This window comes from Xenopus tropicalis, chromosome 4, assembly GCF_000004195.4.
Source record: "Xenopus tropicalis strain Nigerian chromosome 4, UCB_Xtro_10.0, whole genome shotgun sequence".
In the NCBI taxonomy this organism is placed as follows: domain Eukaryota; kingdom Metazoa; phylum Chordata; class Amphibia; order Anura; family Pipidae; genus Xenopus; species Xenopus tropicalis.
This window is the reverse complement of record NC_030680.2, coordinates 11,619,578-11,636,231: the sequence shown is the minus strand read 5'-3', so window position 1 is coordinate 11,636,231 and position 16,654 is coordinate 11,619,578. Positions and strand designations below refer to the sequence as shown.

The 16,654-nt window shown below is 44.7% G+C and overlaps 1 long non-coding RNA gene across 1 annotated transcript; it reads left to right on the top strand.

Moving 5' to 3' along the window:
• Positions 1-16,061: 16,061 nt before the first annotated feature.
• On the top strand, positions 16,062-16,417 carry LOC116410244. The gene is made up of 2 exons (XR_004222198.1): positions 16,062-16,154; positions 16,260-16,417. It is a non-coding gene; the product is annotated as an uncharacterized LOC116410244 (long non-coding RNA).
• The last annotated feature ends 237 nt before the right edge of the window (positions 16,418-16,654 follow it).

The following is a 16,654-nucleotide window of genomic DNA, read 5'->3' as shown; positions in this document are numbered from 1 at the left end:
CGGAATAGTTCAAGGAATTCGCCATATTGAAGTTTGACTGTCTACCTTTCAGTGTCTACTTTATGTAGCATGAAAACCGCGGTACGATCAATGGATCATAGCACACTTTACTGGATCTTACCCTCTTACCCTTCGTTCATCAACCCTTAAACATGTCGTTTTAATAATCTTGGATTGGATGTCTGTACTTCTTATACCCTCAAGGTTAGTTTAGCGTCCGGAATTCCACCTGCCCATGACTGAAAACCTTCGCGATAGATTGGGAACTTTTCCCAGATAGACTCGGAAAATACAGTTTGTTTACATAATTCTGGCTAAAGCAGCCATATCCTGGTACAGGGGTTCGGAGAGAGTTAGATGGGACACAAGCATTTTCAATGTCCTCAGACTCCCACCAATAAACAGCTTATAATAAACATTTTCTGGTCCCGTAGGGCTGCCTCTCTCTGTCCTACAAAGGAAAGTATTATGTTGCAATCAGACAAGACTTCGACTGCGTTGGTAGGCACTTCGTGCTAAATCAAATAGAAGATCGCGCCTCAAACGAAGTTGCTGACAACAATATTAAACCTTTGCGTCTTTTTTAATAGAGACTAGTTTATTACAATTATTATATCTATTCACTTTTGTTATTTGTGGACATGTGGTTCTGTTGCCTTACCAGAAGACAGGAGAAGGTGGATAATCAACAAGGATGGGGACTGAGTTCTTTCTGGAAACGACTGATTGAAATATAGGGGGCATACTAACCGTTTAGGTTTTAGAATAACTGACATAAATCCCAATTCTATCAGGGATTAAAAATCAAATCAATCAAATTAAGAATCCGAGTATTAATATCTAAGGCAATAGCACCAGGTAAATTAAACCAGATAAAGTTCCATAAGTTAATTTATTGGTCTTTTCTTCGATGCCACGGTTAAACTTGGCGCAGTAAAACCCACGCACTAGTTACAAATGTGTCAAAGTTTGGGGAAACCTGGCATGTCAATAGGTGAATCGATTGCTAGTGCCCATCACCCACTTTTCAAACTCAAAAGCATTCCCTATCACACACTGGTGAAAAAGTTTCGGACCCCTGTTAATACTGGAATCTCCATTGGTCAAGAGAAAAATAAATATCCCCAAAGCAGGTGTAATCTTCCCCATTTGAAATCATGAAAAGGTACTGATTTCTTACAAAACAATATAAATAACAACAAATATCCAATAAAATATAATATTAATTATATAATCAATGACTCGCTACCCAAGACGAGTCCTTCAAGTTTTGGGAACTGCTAGCTAGTCAACAGACTTAATGTGTTCTGAATTAATATATGTAGCCGCAATTAAAAATTTTTTCATCACTGACAATGTCAGAAATTGTGGTCCTCAGACAGATCGAATAACTCCAAGACGGGGTCAAGCAATCCACTAAGAACCACATACAAACCCAGCTCCGTATATTGCCGCAAACATGGGCGAATATTTGAAGTTCGTTACCATCCTAAAACTTTAAAGCATGTACGATTAATAGAAATAAATGTCGCAGCTACAGGCACCTCTGTAAATATTTGTGAGATTCCCAACCACAACACAAATCAAAGATAACAGGAAAAAACAGATTTGGGGACCCAAGATCCTTAACAATCATATTAGGCCATAACATGAAGCTTAATGGAGATATTGGGAAATGAACTCATGGCTATATTATTGCTAATGGCCTTTTGTATATCAGTTCCTCAGCCTGACCCCCCATCTAATACTTCCTCCTTTCCATGTGTGGTTCTTCCACCTTACTCTAGTAGATCGCTTACTACTATCGCGTAGGCGAGCAGTACCACTTTACACAGTCCAGTAGGCCTGATTATAAACGGTTACCTACAACTCCAAGCTTAGCGAGTAACATTTACACCAGTCCAACGTGTAGTCGTCTATGGCAAAATCATACTCTCACACCTCATCGTCTCCTATATTATGGGGATTAAATATTAATATTCTTAAGTAACTGCTTACACCAACAATCATAGTAGAGGGTATAACGTTACACATCTCAGTACGGCAAGAACGGTACACAGTAGTAGCGGCATGATAAACCAGGACACCCTTGCAGTCTATTGGCACGCGGATATTTACATACACTTAGTCAGAGTAGTAACGTTTACACATCCAGTAGAGCCTAATAACGTTCACACAGGAGGTAGATTTTGCTCAGGAAATATCATTTGAGTAACTGCTATATAACCTGCATACATGTCCAAAGTATCCGGCTTGGGAGACGTTACTCTCATGCGTCACCCTCTTGTGCAGTACACTCTTACACATTTCTAAGTCAGGGTGCTAATACAACGTTACACTACAGCCATGTGTACCACCACGGAGATTGTAATATCGATCATCGACCCACAAGTTATGCATCTCCTTGTTTGCTGTGATTATCAACCAAGCATGACTGACGACTGACATATCTTCCATCCTCTTCATCTAAATAAATATTCCCTATCCCTCGTCCACTTTTATAGTCTACCCCCCAGATTTGACTATTGATTAGCAACGAGTAATTCAACCCACAATCAGCTTGGTCCCAAGACCATCTACATGACTCCCAAAGTCCATTTCCTATAGCTTACCCCCTCATCACCCTCTAAGGCGATGAAGTTCCCATCTTTTTTCTATATTGACTCTACACCATCCTCATATAAGGCACCACGTACACTTTCCACCTGACATAGAGAGTACCGAGTTCTGCCATTATATTACCACGCCGTGACACCTTGAAACTACAATTACCCCACCAGCCGACTGTCAGAGTCCGCCGCCTTCAGAGTCAGCAATCCAGGGGGAAGGAAACATAATACTCAATATTTATACTTAATGCATAATAATGAATTCAGCAGCTCTAACTATATTACACGTTTTTATTGCTTCCAGTCTACAGGCCTATTATTAACAGGAGACTCTCAGTATCACTCACTTGGTATTATAAGGGATAACCGTAACCCCGCTACTGCCTCAGATCGAACTTCGATAAAAATCATTACGCTAATCCTATCATTCAGGTTTTCCCTCTATTATTCCAACCATCCAAAATCGCTATCCTATACTGTCGTCCCTGACTTATTACAGGCGAACTTGCAGTTCATATTCACCTCTTAGATTACCTCTATCTAAAGATAATAATTAATGAACCCCCTCCTTACTGTAATATAAAGAATACTTTACTGCACGTCACTGAGGGTTCTGGTCTCGCCCTAGAGTCACATTCACAAGCTAACAGCGCTATATAACAGCTACTAGACTCAAAGTATATCCACCCATATCTATACAGACGCTAATGTACCAGACTCTACTAGATGATAAGCATGATTAGCAGTCACTTTTCATTTGTCATTGGTCTTTTGTCCCCAACACGTATCTATAGCAAGCACAAAATGCTGCCAATACAACCTTGCAGTCTTTCATACGCCAACACTGCGAATGACTTCTAATATCCCTCAACAATTTTATCTATTCCAGGTACCATCCTAGTCTATTAAAATTAGCGCTTTTTTCTCAGTGCAAGTTCATTATAGTACGATATAATACATCACGTAAAGCACAACTTTATAACGATATACAATGCTAAATGTATATTAAGTATATTTATATATATACCGATAGAATATACTCGATTATAAGCCAACTTCCTCATTCCACACTCTAATCACATACGGCTTCATAAAAGGAGTACAACATTCCTCCTTGGCTCTGCTTGGTAATCCTGCATCAGTTCCAAGCAGTTATAGTGGGCACATACTCATCAGTCTATGCTAGCGTTATTGACGGGCTGCGGACCGCTTTGTTTCGCACCTGGTTAGCACTCAGTCTATGACGTGTATTTGACTTGACCTGCAAGAACCACAAACTACAGCCCGTCTCTCTGTCGGCAGATTCGTCACTCGCGCCATTTTGTCTATACCAATTACTCTAGGCAACGCGTGTGCAAGTACTTCTTGGCATATCTTACCAACCTCGCTGTGCTTTCACAATTGACAACGGCCTGCCTAGCCTTACGTCCACTAATCCATCCGTCCCCAGACTGTCTTCTCTCATATAAAGCTCATGCTCGAGCTGACACTACCTCCTTTGAGTTCACCCTCGTGTTGGAGGCGTAAGCTTCTGCTGGGAACACCTGCTCGTGCTCACCCAATATCTTCCTAACATGACTGTGCCTGCTTGGAAACCTCTATGCTCGTGAATCTGCTCATCTTTCTCCAGTTAGAGACTGTTTATGACTGAACCCCTCCATCCACATGCGACCGGCGGATCTCAGCGAGTGCAAGAATAATGTTCCACGTGTTTTCGACATTCACACCTCTCCGCCACCCACCCTTCCTTTCTCCAGTTACCTGGTCTTGCATCATTCTTTCTCCATTGTTCAAGAGCAATGGTCAATGTCGCCGGTCATTCGATGCTGTGGGCACTGACACAGAACATTATCTAATACACCCAGTGTAGGGAACTATACTACTAGTTATTTCAAACGATCTATATTTGATATGAAAACTATGCTCGATTCATGATGATGTTATTCACTCTCCATTCCCCCCTCCATATTGACCCTCTATGAGTTCGTATCTTTGTTGTATTCCGAGACATACCCTGCGGAATGTCTACTTTTCGGTCTCACCTCCATTTTGAGCCAGACATAATGCAGCAGCTGGCGAGCTCAAACCCAACCTCCGTGGCACCGCCAGCTGCCCAGAACTTCTCTAGTAACTATCAGCTTCATTTGTGACTACAAATTAGAGTATTTTGGTTTTTAGAATGCATTGGACGTCTCAGTTCATGTGCCGAGGTGAAGCTAAGGATAACGGCATATTGTCAATAACACTACAGCCTCCTCGTGTAGATACATACTGCGCCGTTCATGCGGACTTTGCATACTGTCGTTTCCACTCTTGTTGATACAACTCCCTGCTGAAACTCTTCTGTTCCCGTCTGGCTAGTGGCTCATGATAATGTAGATTAATCCCGAAGTTAGGAAAATCTTTTCCTTATGCTGCAGCAATCACTGCTGGAACAACACGCTGACATCACCTCTAGGTAGCGAGTAAGCCAACTTCCCCTGCTGGGAGGACATAATTCACAGCTCTCCTGGGCACAACTTTGCTGTTCTCTTCGTTCTGATTAACTGCTTAAAATTGATTTCTAAGAGTAGATCTATAACTCGGTTTTGCCTACCTCATGTAGCGCATTGACTTAACATAGAGTTATGGATTGTGATCTCCTTTTCCGCTTAAACAAATTCTGAGGAAATCTTCTCGTTTTCTATCATCCACTTGATCCACCCGACTTTTCTGTCTACATCTGTCATGTGATGATTAGATCACCAGCTCCGCTTCCATAACTGCGATGAAGATGGCTTAGTCCCTTCCATCTGTGATGTACAACTCCCTCGTGACGAGTTACGATATCTACTACTTTGATATGCATGTCCACTTCGTTGTATGGCCATGAGAAAATACGAACTCCATCCATGCTGTACGAGAACGATTTCTAGGTGTTTTCAATCTACTCCTGTCATGATGACTCATGAACCTCAATCCTTGTCCAGATTTTTCTAGGTAAAACTATCCTCGTATACCTCGGCTTATTATTCGATCGGCTTGTTCCACTTATAGCGATCTGTAACGAACTTACATCGCAGGAGATCATGTCTCTATGATTTTCATATCTTGTATTGAAAATATAATGTAGATAATATCTATTTTTTATAGACATAGATGAGAATATATACTTGAGATAAGATCTACCCAAGAGCTATGACCACATCCTGGTAAGGACATAAGACAGACTCCAGCGTGCAGGAGGACTTCTATGTTATTCCACCTCCTGTATATATTTTATCACAACGCTCTCTACAGATACGCCACTTTTTTACTCTCTCTCTCGATAATCCCATTTCTGGTGATCACAACTTGGGCGGCTGCGAATGGGAAGCTCTCCTTGTATCGCAAACCACATATCACAACGGCAAAATCACTGTATGCACCTTGGCGCTGACCTCGATATTTACAAGTAAATACACTATCACAGCTGCAATTAGAGTTTACTCTTCTGGGCACTTACCCAAACATCCTCTTTAGCACCTTCCACACTATTTTACTCTCTAAGGAGGAACACTCTCAGCTATTAGTCACTTTGCCTACGCCATTGTATAAATGAAGTAATTATAGAAGCATGATGAATTTCTGGGAGCAGCACGTTCTCTAATAAGCTACCCCCATACTGTACTTTTCTCCATCAGTCTGAAACACACTGAGGCTGATCTTGTCACCCTCAGGCTACCTAACAGTCCTGTTGCGGTTTACACGTACTGCCAATGATGATATATTTACACACTCCCTGGGTATCTGGTTCTAATAATTATCTTAGCGTGGGACTCAACCTCTCTCGATTTACAACATTGTCGCCTAGCTATGCGGTATATAAATAAAAATCTTACAATAATAGTATATACATATTCGGTGGGCATCCTAACAAACCCTCAGCGGCCCCCTGAACAAAGCGCCCAATTCTCACTGTCCCTCAGTGTGACCTCACAACTCCTGCCTGGACACTAACTACCCCCTCAGCTCTACAACCTCTCCGCCACGCCAGACTACACCCCAGTCGCTCAATCCCAGCCCCACAATATACAACCATACCTCTATTCCTGCGTCCCCAGCGCGTTGCCTTGCACATGCTGCCGCCACCAATACCGTTCTCCTGATCCTCAGCTCTCTCTCGACCCGCTTAGCTCCACATGACAACTCACACTCGCCGCCCGCCTACTCTCATCCGAAGTCCACCCAACATCCCCTGCAGAGCACCTCTCCCACACTACACACTCCCCTCCCGCTGAGATCACTCCCCTCGCTGCAAGCACTCTACCAACTAGCTGTATCCACCCTTCTGGCCCAGCTTATAGACACTTGCGCTCATCTGCTCCGTAGGATAACTCTCTCCTCTGTACTTTTCCGACTCTCGGTGCATTATACAAACCTCATGCCTAGGAAACTCTCGGTCTGAGTCCCACATACCTCGCCGATGCCAAACTACAACTTCCGTCATCGGCAGCAACTCTCCGCTATCTCTGGCCCAGTGCGTGTTTTCCTCTCACTAGGGCTCTCGTGGTGCTCTCCTCCTGCTGACAGCGTTTGTTCTTCCTTAGCCGACGAGGTCCAACTCTTGTTCGTTCTTACTCTCTGGGATTACATAGCTCCTGCTAGGAGTCTCTCCTTCCACTCTAGTGCATACACACGTCACTACCTTGACACCTCGATGTTCCATCACTCTCGGCTCAATTACAACTACCACTGCAGGCACTTCTATGTTTCCCATCTTTACAACCTCCCTGCCAGCTAACTCTCTACTGTTCCAACTTCGGGAGTAGCGAGACTATCCTAGCAGGAACTCTCAGTTCTGCGGCGACTGACCTTGTTTTCTGCATATGCGACGCTTTCTGCTTGCTACTCTGAGGTTTGTTCTTCCACTGCAGGTGAACCTACTGTCTGCTTCCTGTCCTCCTAAGGACATTCCAATCCCTGCAGGACTCTCTTAACTGCTTCTTACTCTCTTGAAACTGCTCTAGACACACTTCCGCTGGCTGGAGTCTTCTCCTGGTTCCACTCCCGTGGGATCTAGATACTTTGCCTGCTCTGGACCTCCTCTAGTTCCACTCTGGCATAGAACTCCTGCCAGACTTCTATGTTTATCGCTTATCATGATAGTTATATCCGTGCTGGATCTTTGTTCATGTTCTCGAGGTACTAAACTTCCTGCTGAAAATCTCTGTTCTATCTGCCTGCCGTTGTAGGATCTAATGTTTCATCGATAGTTCGCTGCGCCTCCGTTGTACCGTGTTTGTATTGCTTTTTACTTCGCCTCTCGTGTCCTGCCTGATCCTCTCTGTGAAATATGCGTTCTGAACCATCTGCCTTTCAATTACTGATCCCAGCACTGTAGATCTCTCCACCTACACTCCTCCGGTCTATCTCTCTGCTACTCAGCCATACTCTGCGCCTCGCATCTTCTGAGCCTTCCACTAAACCCTCCATATGCTAGATCATCAGCTAGATTCAGCACAATTACTCACCATTAAAAGAGAATGAGAAAAGCTTTATATGCTCACGTTCGTGGTGCGACCACAGATTAAATGGCATGGATGCCTAAATCTACTGGCATAACCCCAAGTCACTCTTATATTGCTAATGGATTATACACCCGGGTATGGCCTGCTTCCCCGCCTATCCTAGAGCATTATAACTCCTACTACTCAGCCTATGACTTATACAGACGAAGTAGACCTTGACGAGTTCTTGTGTGCATCCATCTATCCACATGATCTCTACAACGACCGCATGACTCATACTCTTATGCATAGGATAGCAACCCTCTCTACTTCACCTAGTCACAATACAACAGCAGATTTGCTTAATAGCGCCAGCTGACTCTAGGATGCTAGATAATGCTGCGGCGTACTCAACTACCTCGCGACACTTCGACCTATTCCAGCGTGCCAGTCGCTGACCTCTCAGTACCTCCACAGGTTTTTCTCATTTATCCTCAAAAAGCTACCTAGGCTCAATAATCAGCCGTTCGAATTATCTCAGGAAAGTTCTGTCACATCAAAGTGTGTCTCATTCACTGATAGCGCGCGTAGTCGTTATTTAGCATATAAATGATTGTAACTAATATAAAGATACAAAATTACACAGAATATATAACCTGCAGTATTGATATATAGTATCAAATTCTGTAGCGTTAGAAGTCCAAAGTCAACAACAGCAGATTTCTCGGCAACTGCTAAATCCTCTCACCAAGATATTCAACTCCCGACTACGATCAACCAACTGTCTACCTTTTATCTTACTAAGCTACTACCTTAGCCTCGTAGCCTAACAACTACGCTCAACCTCAGCCCCGCTACCTAGCCCTCATCAAACAGGCTTACCCAGGCCCACCAATACCTTACTGGCCTAACCACAGGTCACAGGCATCTACTCCCTACACTTAATCTCCCATCCTCTCTCTATACCGTTTAAAACCACTAAAGACGCAATCGCGAACCACCCTTTATCCGCCACCAGCGCACCTATCACCCCCCTACTACGTTCAGTGTCAACTGCCAGTTCAATTCGCTGCATTGTTCTATGCGCGATCAGAGCTTTCGCTACTACCACTCGTCCTCAGCTCCTTCACCAGCGTCGCCTTCGGCGCGGTCATTTGCAGCTGCTCAGAACCTCACTACGATATAAACACCCGCCTTCACGCTACCTCCCAACCATAGATTCGTCAGCTAAACTCTCTCTCCTAGCCCCGACCCTACTGCCAATCCTGAACTCACGAACGCCACGCTTCCCAGGGACACCATCTCCTCGCGACGATCTCGACCAATAGGTCTGAATCCCGGAACCAGCACCAGGTCTAGTGCCCACAAGTTGTGGAGCTCCCCCCCATCGCGCTGAATTCAGTGCCAGAACTGACCACCACACTTTATTTTAGTTTAAGTGTTCCGCTAGACCCATAAGTCAGATACCTATTGATTCTATTATACTTTGTGTGTAAGTATTGCTCACTAAACAGTTTATCAGTAAGGTCTTTAATCATTGCATCCGCCTTAGCGAACGGCGCAGTCTGCGCATATTTATAATATTTGTTCATTAATGTTCAATTAATACAAATATGAATATTAATAATGTTCACCCCCTATTATTAACAAGGTTTTATGTGACCCATCTATTCTCCTACTGACTGTCGTTGCACATTCAGCGGAAACGGATGGCGCTCGGAATAGACGGACCTTCTAATGACCAGAGTGGAGGAATAAAGACATTAGATGACAGCTGCTAGTGATGCCGTCTATGTGTACTCCTCTATATCCCCGGCATCTATCAAGAACGTTGTGAATTATGGTTTTCAAGACATCCTTGGCCCATTGTACTGGTTCAATGAACGTTTAGGGCACCATAAGATGAAAACGATCATATCTTGGGGAGGACCACAGACAATACCGTGCGCAGCCAGAAGGCTGCAGGCGGTCCCCATGATGGCTGCAGGAGTGCCAATTCCCCGTGTTGCCCACTAGACGCCAAGTAATCTTAACAGTTTTTACCTTCTGGGACAGCCACCTTTCTTGCTCGGAGCTTCTCTCCATTTCATTACAGCCTCAGCATAGTATATCTCCCTTAATATAGCTTTCCCCCAATCCCTGTTTCTGTAGTCAGCACACTCAGTGGACCCTATTGCCAATTATCACTCTAAACTGGTACCCACATCTTTGTGTTACAAATAGTTCGCTTCGGCATGCTTCTCAGCACGCTCCCACCCCAGATGGCCCGGCAGGGTGAGCCTGTGCCTGCGCCGCCACGCCCTCCCCCACCCCTCGGTCACCATCCTAACCGCGCTTGACCGGCCCTCCCACCTCGATGTCCTCCCCCTGAGCGATTGTAAAATTTAACACTGTCAGTGAGAGAAACAACTTCGAGCAGGGATAGTGCTGGACAAGGTCCGGGTCTGCGGATTTGTCCCGGCGCCCAGATCAACCCTGGCTCGGATATAATCTGACATAGTTTAGTTCTGGCTTAATAGACTCTGGCGCACATAGACACTAACTCAGCTAACCACCCATAGTAGACGATAGATTATCTGATAGCTTAAGACTCGACTAAACTGAGACACGAAACGTCGTTCGGTGACCACACTTAATTAAGCGTGTGCTAAAGCCGAAACCCATCTAGGCATTTTTAATGCATGAAAACTAGTCTTTAGAGACTTCTAACGCCAAGAACCAGAAACGAAACCATCTAAAACAATAAATGTTCTAATGGTAAACTAACGATTGAAACAGGACATCAATGCCTGGGAACCAGCAGCATTTCATTTTATATAATGACGATGAAGAGCCTGAGCAAACGCGAGCCACAGAACAGTTGCGCCAATAAAATAATCGTTTACCAGCCACAATGAGATGACACAGTGGCTCACGCAGACTCTCCATGCATTACACGGAAGCATAGATGGGCGAGCAAGGCAACATAATGCACCAAATGAGTTATATATAAACTCAATGTCAGTCACTCATATCAAACTCTCTGCCTATCTACGCTTTCATCGCTGCTACATATGAGACGCGCTACGGGCGAATAGCGGCCTAGATCCTACTACTATCACTATCTATCAACTCACCCATAGATTGCATAGCTTCCTAGAGGTCATCTAACTATGACACTAGAGTCATTAAGGCCCCACCAAATAGAACTCTTTGAGTGGAAACGTGCATTCACGCCAAAGTCTACTCGGTTAACTATCCAAGATAATCCACTCACGAGAGATATCCGTATAGAATATTGCACCTTAAAGAATAGACCTGGGCCCATTTTGCAGAGCAATCCAAGTTATATAGCCCACAAATAGGATATTTATGTCTGTTAATACCTATCTTACAGTTCCGAGCCACTATACAGGAACTGCAGGTTTTTCGCTGAAAATAGTGTGGTTGCAAATCATTTCCTTGCTTTATATATCCGCATGACTCATACCGGTTAAGGTACAGCTTACTGGCGGGACTGTACAACATCAATTATATCACAAAAATAAATGTCTCACGAATAGTACTTGATTGCTGAGGTTGAGCTGCCGCTCCTGCTCACCCTCACTGTACCTCGTCACGCAAAAGCCTTGCCTCTCAGTTCTCCACGCACTATTATCGACTTGACAGGGCCCACGCATATATTTACTTATAACTCAACATTTATTCCCCTAATAAAGACACCAGAACAACTACTACCCGCCGACGTGCCCTGTACCCAAACACCGCGTAAACTACAACTTAGAACACCCCAGCCAACCCTAAACCAAATCAATACTCAAGCAATCACTACACCGATACAAAGACCCTGAAGAGAGCCTGCCCAGACCAAGAACTCTCCCTCACACGCCAGGGCATCGAGAGACCCGCAACCCCTATACGCCAGACAACCTCTCCCCCTCAGCCCACTAATCACTAAGGGGAAATGTCACTAACCGCGCGCCCCAGCTCGCCGAGCCCAGCCTGAGAAACGAGCCGCGCGCCATATCACATTCTGAGCAATGCCCGATCTATCGGATACAACACAATATATTGAAGATTCGAACAGCCAGCCGCAATCATGCGGTTGCCGTTTCCAGTAACGGTGTGCCATGGAGTCCAACTTGGAGTTCCCATTACATGGCAGATAGCTGCCAAATGGTCGTAGAGGACCTCCATTGGCACTCAGCCGAGCAGCTAATACAGAATACGGAGAGGTTTTGCATGAAAAGGGCATTTCTTTCTTTACAGGATGTCTATAAGTTAGGACCGTTACTGTGCGAGCTGAATCAGCCACAGCGATCTATCACATCACCGACTAACTGGCCACGTAGTGGTCCTGACGCTGCTGTCCTAAGTCATAGTTACATGAGATGAACAACTTGTGCAGGGCAAAGATGCGAGCCTGGGGGTATCCACATAATTTGCTAGATGTGAGGAGCCATACCGGTATTTTATTATTATATATTTAAACATTTATTTATTTAAAAGCCGCCAACATATCCGCGATAGCGGCGTACATTTTTGTAACAAAAAGAACATTACTTGCTGGCATGTTAGCGAGTTTGGCCATACAGAAAACCTGGAGTAACATATAAAGCATCAAATAACCAATACAAGAGTGAAGAGGAGCCACCTGCCTCAAAGAGGAGACTTACAATCTCTACATGGGGGCGTGGAGTATGACAGCACAGTAGCTGTACCCTAAAATACTCAATCCAGGAGCACAACAGGAGCAAATTTCTTTTACCAAATAAAAGTACGGCCATACGAGATCGCCAACAAGCAATCTTTTCCTCATATGGCCACCTAAGGTGAATTACAATGATGTGCAGATTTTGCCGAGGGGGGTAACAGCTTTATTGTGTGCCCAGAACATTCCTTCTCTGTATATTTGTATTGTATACATATGGGAGGGAGGTGCCATAGTGTTTCCTTAGACAGTACAGTATGGGGGTACAGCTTATTGTGTGCCCAGAACATTCCCTCTCTGTATATTTGTATTTATACATATGGGTAGGAGGTGCCATAGTGTTTCCCTTAGACAGTACAGTATGGGGGTACAGCTTATTGTGTACCCAGAACATTCCTTCTCTGTATATTTGTATTTATACATATGGGAGGAGGTGCCATAGTGTTTCCCTTAGACAGTACAGTATGGGGGTACAGCTTATTGTGTGCCCAGAACATTCCTCTCTGTATATTTGTATTTATACATATGGGTAGGGGGTGCCATAGTGTTTCCCTTAGACAGTACAGTATGGGGGTACAGCTTATTGTGTGCCCAGAACATTCCTTCTCTGTATATTTGTATTTATACATATGGGTAGGAGGTGCCATAGTGTTTCCCTTAGACAGTACAGTATGGGGTACAGCTTATTGTGTTGCCCAGAACATTCTTTCTCTGTATATTTGTATTTATACTATGGTAGGATTTTATTGAAGATAAAAAACATTTACAAAAGCAAAAAATAATTCATATTACAATACATCAAACAACACGAAAAACTTTAAAATCAAAAAGAAACTGTTTACATTTTGCCAAAAAGTTTCATTTGTATTTGATTTCCTCATTTCACTTGTTTTAATAGAAAAATCTCTCTTAAAATCACATTAACAACCCGTTCAATAGAGTCACTTATTTGCCCCAGAGTCATTTTACAGCGCATCTGCCAGAGGTGGTACCGTAACACAGAGATGACTATATACAAGGATTCCCTCTTAACATTTTGCACTCCCCTCTCACCTACAATCCCATAAGAAAACTCAGAAAAATTAAGATTTTCAAGAACTTTCAAGTTTAAAGAAAACAGCTAGAGATTTTCTCAGATTTCGAGACACGGGGCAATCAACTAAAAAGTGTTCTTGTGATTCTCCTTTTTACATCCCCATGGGCAGTGTCTATCAACTATATTGAGATATTTTAAATTTCCTCTCACAAAAAGCCTCCCTTGAAGGGCCAACCAGGCATTATCCCAAAATTTCTTGGGCATTCTCTTACTATTTAGATAGCGCAGGCTCTCCTCAAGCACAGACGTCCTACAGTCCCTGGGAGCCAAAGGAATATACATATGGGTAGGAGGTGCCATAGTGTTTACCATAGAGAGTACAGTATGGGGGTACAGCTTACTGTGTGCCCAGAACATTCCTTCTCTGTATATTTGTATTATACATATGGGTAGGAGGTGCCATAGTGTTACCATAGAGAGTACAGTATGGGGGTACAGCTTATTGTGTGCCAGAACATACCCCCCAACTGTCCCGCTTTTCGCGGGACAGTCCCGATTTTTATGGCGCATCCCGCTGTCCTGGATAGTTCCATGAATGTCCCTGTGTGTGGGGGGGCTACTGTGTATGGGGGTACTGTGTATGGGGGGCAAAACTGGTACATATTTATAACTCACTTATAACTGACTGCCTTCTCTCTATATTTGTATTTTAATGTAGGAGTTGCTATATTGTTTTCCTAGAATCTCAGCCATAAAGCAGGCAGGACTGCTGCTTACAATGGGGGGGATCAGATAGGATCTGTGCCACTGTGACAGAATGCTCTGTTTATACAGATAGCTAGAATCTCAGCCATAAAGCAGGGCAGGACTGCTGCTTACAATGGGGGGATCAGATAGGATCTGTGCCACTGTGACAGAATGCTCTGTTATACAGATAGCTTAGAATCTCAGCCATAAAGCAGGGCAGGACTGCTGCTTACAATGGGGGGGGGATCAGATAGGATCTGTGGCCACTGTGACAGAATGCTCTGTTATACAGATAGCTAGAATCTCAGCCATAAGAGCAGGGCAGGACTGCTGCTTAAAATGGGGGGATCAGATAGGATCTGTGCCACTGTGACAGAATGCTCTGTTATACAGATAGCTAGAATCTAGCCATAAAGCAGGGCAGGACTGTGCTTACAATGGGGGGGATCAGATAGGATCTGTGCCACTGTGACAGAATGCTCTGTTATACAGATAGCTAGAATCTCAGCCATAAAGCAGGGCAGGACTGCTGCTTACAATGGGGGGATTCAGATAGGATCTGTGCCACTGTGACAGAATGCTCTGTTATACAGATAGCTAGAATCTCAGCCATAAAGCAGGGCAGGACTGCTGCTTACAATGGGGGGGGATCAGATAGGATCTGTGCCACTGTGACAGAATGCTCTGTTATACAGATAGCTAGAATCTCAGCCATAAAGCAGGGCAGGACTGCTGCTTACAATGGGGGGATCAGATAGGATCTGTGCCACTGTGACAGAAGCTCTGTTATACAGATAGCTAGAATCTCAGCCATAAAGCAGGGCAGGACTGCTGCTTACAATGGGGGGGGGGGGGGGGTCAGATAGGATCTGTGCCACTATGACAGAATGCTCTGTTATACAGATAGCTTAGAATCTCAGCCATAAAGCAGGGCAGGACTGCTGCTTACAATGGGGGGGATCAGATAGGATCTGTGCCACTGTGACAGAATGCTCTGTTATACAGATAGCTAGAACTCAGCCATAAAGCAGTGCAGGACTGCTGCTTACAATGGGGGGATCAGATTCTGACGGGCTCTTTGCTGCTCTTCTCTCCCCTACAGATGAGTATTATACAAGCGCACTGAGCTGGTTCACCCTCAAGCCAAACTGCGCTTTCCCTACACCTACAGAAGCAAGGAGCCCTGCCCCAAGATAGGGCGGGGGGGCGATAAAGAAGAAACATCGAAGGAAAACAAGGATGAAAAGTCAGGGGAGACGGAACCACAGGGAAAGGTGGAAACCATTTCAGAGAAGATAAATTCAGGTATCACATAATAAGATGATCCCCAAACCAACCCTTAATCTGAGGCCTCCAGGGTTGGCATCTCATATGGCATAACCATAGAGGGGGCAGCCCCTATGGGAGGTGCCTGGGGGGCATGTAACCATTGCATAAGCCTTTTTGTGTCTGTATATTTGTTGTAGAGAAGAACGAGGAATCTCTGGCTCCTGAGAATGAATATGTGGAGAAGTTCAGCCAATGCCTCAACCACATCCCAAAGCTGCGCTACTCCCTGGGGTACGACCACCAGAAGAGAGAACTGTGTGTTTCTTTCCTAGAAGGTAGGTTGGTGAGTGGGGTCTCAGGGTAGGGCAGCTTTATGGGTCAGTAGGTACAGCAGATCCAACTCCCTCAAGCCTCTTCTCTTCATACTGATGCCCTTCCAGGTCCGGGCTGTCCTCTTCTGGTGGGTCAGCAGCAGATACATCATGTTCAGTAGCCCTGTTTGTGTTGTTCTTCAGCTGTTGGTTGCCCACTTACCAAGGAGGAGGAGCCTGGGAGTCACAGCTACATTGGGGGCACTCTCACCAGCAATGGTGGGCAACAGAAGCCCAGACCTCGCTGATGAATAGGACCCCACATACAGTTTGGGACGAGGCTCTGCTGTTCCCCCTTATCAGAGGAGGAACGAGTAGAGGCTTGAGGCACTGTGACCGCTACTCCAGGCACCAGGTAGCCGGGGAAATCACCCTGAGTCTGGCTAATCTAGGGGTTCCCTTTGGAGCAGCTCGGTGGGTGGGACCTCAGGCCTCCTGAGAAGGTCAGTACATTGGTTTTATTC